Raw genomic sequence first — 6,265 nt, 5'->3', positions numbered from 1 at the left:
CGATGGTCGCTCCACTCCTCCTACCCGCCCCGCCCGGGGCCGCGTTAACCCGTTCCTTCCCGGGAGACCGCAGCGGCGTGTGCGCGGGCACGCGTGCAGGTGTTCTTCAGCATTCCCGCGTGCACGTGTGCGTGCCCGTGGGCTCGATCACGTGTGCCCCCGCGTGTGCGGGTGGTGGGGGGGACGTGCCTGTGCGCCTGCGGACGGGGCCTGGCCTGCGTGTGCTTGCCCGCGTGCACGGGTGAGCGTGCGTGTGGCTGCGTTCTGCATCCGTGTGCGGGTGTGCGCGTGCACGTGCCATGTCCCCCATGGTCCCCGGGCCGGGGGGCACCTCCGTGACGCATCCCAGGTTCCTGTTCCCGGCAGCGGGGCGCGGCCCAGAGCCCCTGCCCTCCGGCCCCTCGCGAGCTGCAGACACGCGGGTCTGACCCGAGCCAGCACAACGGGGGCCCTGCTCACGCGCATCTGTCGCCAGGACAAGCCCCTTCAGCACAGGGAAACCCAGCCCCAAGCGGGTGTGGAGACCTTTGGGCAGGGCCGGCCGCCTGGCTGAGAGAACAGCCTCCTGTCCTCCAGCCCCCCGGGACCTCACACTCGTCACTGCGATGGGACAGGAGGCAAAGGCCGAGGAGGGGCCCGGCTGCCCCACAGGGAGGGCCTCGCTCCTGCAGGGACCGACTGGTCAGGGCTGGTGCGAGGTGCTAAGGCCAGATCCTGATCCACCGGATAGGGGCCCTGCTCACGTCCCCCAGAAACCGTTCCTGGGTCTTTTTGTGTGATGTGGTTTAAGGGGAAGGAAGGGGCAGTGTCCAGCAGCAACTCCGGTGCAGCCCTGGGGACAGGGGGGAAGTCCGGCCAGGACATGGCTGAGGAGGTCAAACCTTAAGAGGCCACAGCCATGACAGAGCCCAGTTCCTCTTGGACTGTTGCATCTCCATGAGGAAGGATAAAGCCAGGAGCTGCTGCCTTTTGTTTCTGTCTCACTGGTTCAGACTCCCCATAGCCCCAGGGCTGGTGAGCAAGGAGATAGTGGGGGGTGACTTAGAGCCCAGCTCTCTAGGCCGTTCCAGGTAGCCCAGCCCCGACCTGGGAGCACGGGAAGCTGAGCTGAACGGAGCGGGCATGGCCGGTGACGTCCATGAGAAGCAAGCGACCGTGCGGAGGATGGAAAGGCCCTCCCTGGTGTGCAGCTCCACAGCCCCTGCACTTCTGTCCAGCCAAGGACACAGTGAGGAGAACATGGGTTTGACCTGGAGGGAGGTCTCAGGTCTGTGATACCAATGTCCATGGCACTGGGCCCCCCAGAGTAGTTCATGCGGGAACCATTTCTCCTCATGGCCTCCATGGAGCCCGACACCCCAGAGGCAGGAGGGCAGCTCCCTGGGGCCTAAGGGGAGGGAGCCTTTCCCTTCCCCCACTGGGGTCTGCCCTGATGGTGACAGGACAAACCACCCCAGCCATGGGCAGAGGGGTCGAGTCCCCAGACCAGGGCTGCGCAGCCTAAACCCCAGGGCTGGGGGGCAACTACCACAACTGCCCCTTTGGAAGGAACCATTGTTGGGGGGGAGAGGGGGGGAGTTCCACCCCCAGGGGAGCCAGTCTGGGGTATTATTTTCCCCTCCTCTAAAGACATTATAAATAAACCCCTTCCGCTCACATAGTGCCTCCCTTTCACCCTTGAGGAATTAAACATACTTAAGTGTTGGGGCACTTTCCCAATCTCCTGCCCCCCCCCAAATTAAAACCCCCCCCCGGCGGGGGGGGGGGGGGGGGGGAGTGATGTCTCCAGGAGACACATGGGCCCAGGGTGCTCCACCCCAGAGCCAGCATCCTGGAGGGGCAGGGGCAGAAGGGAACTGGACTTCTGCTTCTTCCAGGCTGAGGACAGCAGGGCTGGCATAATGCAGGGGTGGGCACCTATTTGGGCTAAAGGGCCACTTAAGTTTTGGTGAGCTGTTGAGGGCCATGCACATAAAAATCTTTCAGAAGACATCATTGTAACAAATTATAGATAAAGAGTAAATCTTATACTAAAAATCAAACAACTACTGTAAAATATTTTAATTTTATTTCAAAAAATATTTTGTGTCCTGATTTATGTTTTTTTTAGTGTATATATAAGTGATTGCATGAAGGCTCAAAACAAGTCTTACTCTTGTATATTGAAAAAATAGGTTAAAGAAAAACAAACTCACTCAATGGGAGGGATGAAGAGGGACCTACTGAAATTGTGATTTTTGTGGAAACTGTGATTTCAGGTAGGCTCTGTAAAAAATGGTGGGCTCTGATTTTGGCAGGCTTGCAGGTCCCAGCCCATCCTGCTCGGGCTCTTTGGCCAGATGTGTGGGGAGTTTGTGCCATGCCCAGCATGTGAAAATAGTGGCCAGCCTTGCAATCTGACCACAAAATCAGCCAGCCACATCCTTGAGTTCAGTAGACCCCTAAGAATGAAGTCTTGAATGTGAATCAACCAAAGAATCAAAGTCCGGCATCATCTCTGTTGTTGCTATGCGGACCATTCCTGCAAATTGGTCATCGCTCACTGAAAACCTGAGATTTGATTTACTGACTTTCATCACAGAAAATGTCTGCTCACATATGTACATTGATCCAAACACCACAAGCATCTTCTGGGCATGAGCCTTGATCTTTGGAAAGTTCTGTTCATTGAGAGATGCATAAAACCTAGGAAGCGGCACTGATTTGAATTGCTGTACAAGCAATGCATCACACTGCAGGTCAATGAGCTCAAGTTGGAGCTCAGATGGAGCATTGTCAACATCAAAGGTAAAAGGTGAGGAGACCAGAGACAGGTCATTTTCTATCATTCGAAAATCCTCAAATTGGCGAGACAATTCAGCATGCAAGTTGAGTAGTGACGACATGTACCTTTCCAGGTTTTGATCACAAACAGTTACCTGCTGCAATGTAGGAAAATTGCTGAACTCCTTGTTTCCTATCTGATGGGAGAAAAGGAGTAACTTCATCATAAATGACTTCACACTAAAATGCAACTCATGAGCAAAAAGCCCCTTCCTGTGTAGTCTTGAATTCAGATCATTCATGAGGCTCACAATATCAACAGCAAATGCAAACTCAGAGAGCCAATCTGCATCATTCAGCTGTGGGAAAGCTGAATCTTTTTCTTCTAAGTTCAAAAACAAACCAATCTCAGCTCTCAGTTTCCATACACTTTTCAAAACTTTACCCAAGCTAAGCCATCTTACATTGGTATGATACAGGACATCTGTGTGCTCAGATTCAGATTCCTCAAGCAGACGTACAAACTGTCTGTGGTTTAATCCTTTTACTCAAATGTAGTTAACCAGTTTTGTAACTGTGTCCATGACAGTGCTCAGTTTTAGAACACTTCTGTAGAGGGCCTCTTGATGAATACTGCAATGCAAAAAAATAATGTTCTGTTCTGGATTTGTTTCTTTGACTTGGTCTTGAATACTTTTCAGCAATCCAGTGTGTTTGTCTGTCAAGTTTGGATTTGTGTTGATAGTCACACTCACCAATTTTTTCCAATCCACTTCTAATTTTGACATGCATTGATTTACTGCCTCCAATAAATCTTTTCCAGTTGTTGTGCCTTCCATGGACTGTACTGATGCCAGTTCTTCTGTGAGCTCAAAATTTTTGCTGATACCACGAATAAACATCAAGAAATGGGCTGGGTCCTTGACACCACAACTTTCCTGGAGTGCCAATGCAAAATATGAGAAATTGTTGACCTTCCTCTTCAACTGCAGGTCCAGGTTCTTAGAGATATCCTCGACATGTCTCTCAATAGTTTGCCTTGACAAGCAAATGTTCTCAAACAGCTTGTTCTTTTCTGGGCACAAAATTGCGGCAGAGACAACCAGACATTCTTTTATAAATTCTCCTTCAGAGAATGGTTTGCTGTTCTTGACGATTGTGTGTGCAATCTCATAGCTTGTTCTCATAATTCCATCTTGTGCCGATTCCATCCTGTACCTTGTTTGCTCTTTCTGCATTCCAGCAACCATCTCCTCAGTTTTCTTTGCTTTTTCTTTGGCAGACAAGTTCTTATATTTGGATGCATGCTTGCTTTCAAAATGCCGATTCAAATTGTATTCTTTGAACACTGCCATGCTTTCTTTGCAAATTAAGCACACAGGTTTTCCACCCACATCAATAAAAAAATATTTAGAAGTCCATTCTTTGTTGAATATTCGGCATTCAGCATCCACTTTCCTCTTCTTTGATGAGCTCATTTTATTCTCCTGTGCAGTAGTGATATTATATATATATATATATATATATATATTAGGGATGTAAATATCACTTTAAAGACTACCTGTTTAAACCCGTCTAGTTATATCAGTTAACAGTGACTGATATAATACATACCTACCAGTCAGATCCTGTTCTCTCTCCCTGTCAGCCTCTGTGGTGTTCTCTGCTCAGTTTTCCCTCTTAGCACTCTTGTTATGAAGTACTTTGACCTCCACTCCTGTCCCTATTTTCATTATTAGTTGTCCCTAGCATTCAGTAACACATCACTAGAAGCTGCCAGTACTAAAGGGGGCTTATCATTTACTTGGCGGGCCTGGCCCAGAAAATCCCCTACGTGTTAAAAGTCCTGTCAGCCTCTGCTGCCTGTTGCTGTGGGGCACAGGAGCAAGGGCAGGAGGGACCTGGGGTCTGAGCCAGCCTTATGCTCCGAAGACGTTGCAGAAGCCAGGTTCCCAAAGGGACTGGCCACGTTCTTGGAGGAAAGGAGTGTATGTGGCTATGGAGCCTGGATGTGGGGGCAACCAGAGCTTTCTGCCCCTTAGTGCTTCCCCGTCCAGCAGTGGCGTTCAAGTCCATTCATAATCCCAAATGATCAGACCCTGAGGCTGGCAGTGACCAAGGACAAGTGCAGAAACCCCCTCCAGCATCACCCTCATGCCCAGCAGCTCCACGGTACAGCCCTCTGCCCCAGGCTGCTGCTGCCTCTGTGGCCCTGAGACCAGGGCTGGGCTGCATCTCAGGGTAGATAAAAATCATTGATTTAAAAAAAAAAAAAATTAAAAATTAGATTTTATTTAATTTGTTTTACTTAAAAAAACAATTAAGATGCTCTTTAAAAAAATAAACCTATATAAAAATAGTTTTAATTTAAGATGCGTTAAAGCTCAAAGATATCATCGTGGAATAGGGATTATAATGTCTAATTATATACTATTTGAGACAATATAGTCATGTAAGCTTTTTAGAAAACATTTATAAATAGGTCACAACAGACTATATTAGGGGCCCAATGTTATGCAGTTGCCAGAGACTCCTCTATAGATTAAAGAAAATTGCTTTACCCAATGGACCCAGTGCTGGGTTTAGATCAGTGGCTCTCAACCCTTTTTGCACTAGGACCCATTTGTAAACATTGACAGCCAGTCCCAACCCGCTGCCCCCAGCCCCCCATCGTGTGGGACGGGGCTGGGTGTGTGGGGCAGGGTAGGGCATGTGTAGGGGCCCAAGCAGCCCCTTGCAGGCTGCAAAGGCTTTCCTATGGCTTCCTATATTTTTCTCCTTTAAAGGAGAGTCCATTTTTAAAGTTTGTTATTGACCCTTTCATATATCCTTGCGACACACTTTTGGGTCACGACCCACAAGCTGAGAAACATGAAGCTCCCATTAAACGTCTAGACTGAAGATCCCACTGAACATCTCTGTGGTGATGCTTAGTTTCAGTTCTCAAACAGTAGCTTTGCGTCTCCAGAGATAACATCCTTGTTAACAGCACTATATGGAGAGGGGAGATAACAGACCTGATTAGCCCATCAGCGCCCGCATCTTTGCAACTCTGTACAGAGTCAAGCGCTTACCTCTCTCTAAAAGTGCAAAGTTTTAAGAAGTTAAATGAATGGAGGTCATCGAGCGCGCTCTTTTTGTAGAAAACAATGATTCAATCGAGGCTTCCCGACCAGTGGTTAAATCAAACCCAGCCTGCTGTCTTCGCTGGGAAAGACACTCCGTCGCCCGCCCAGGCGCCAAGGAATCGCCCCCCCCGCCCGGCACCCAGGTGCGGCCCCGGCGCCAACACGTTCGAGCTGCACGTGGGCGGCAGAGAGAGGCGGCAGCACAGGCCACGCACGGGGCCGAAGCTGCTGCGCGGCCCCCGCATACCCACACCTGATCCTGCAGGGTCTCGTCGAGAGCGGCCCCCTGCTTCCTGCTCCCGGTTCCAGCGCCTCGGCTCTGCGGCTGCCCAGGGGGCCGCGACCATAGAGCCGCGGGCGCTCCCTCCCCCCCC

The 6,265-nt window shown here is 50.2% G+C and overlaps 1 protein-coding gene across 5 annotated transcripts in view; it reads left to right on the top strand.

Annotated features, from left to right (window-relative positions):
• The window catches only part of LOC102387240 (zinc finger protein 883-like), a 64,409-nt gene that overhangs the window by 47,501 nt on the left and 10,643 nt on the right, over positions 1 to 6,265 (top strand). The gene's annotated exons all lie outside the window — the stretch shown is intronic.

The sequence above is a fragment of the Alligator sinensis genome, unplaced genomic scaffold, assembly GCF_000455745.1.
Source record: "Alligator sinensis unplaced genomic scaffold, ASM45574v1 scaffold878_1, whole genome shotgun sequence".
Lineage (NCBI taxonomy): Eukaryota > Metazoa > Chordata > Crocodylia > Alligatoridae > Alligator > Alligator sinensis.
Note: the sequence above shows the minus strand (reverse complement) of the source record. Positions and strands in the feature narration are given on the sequence as shown.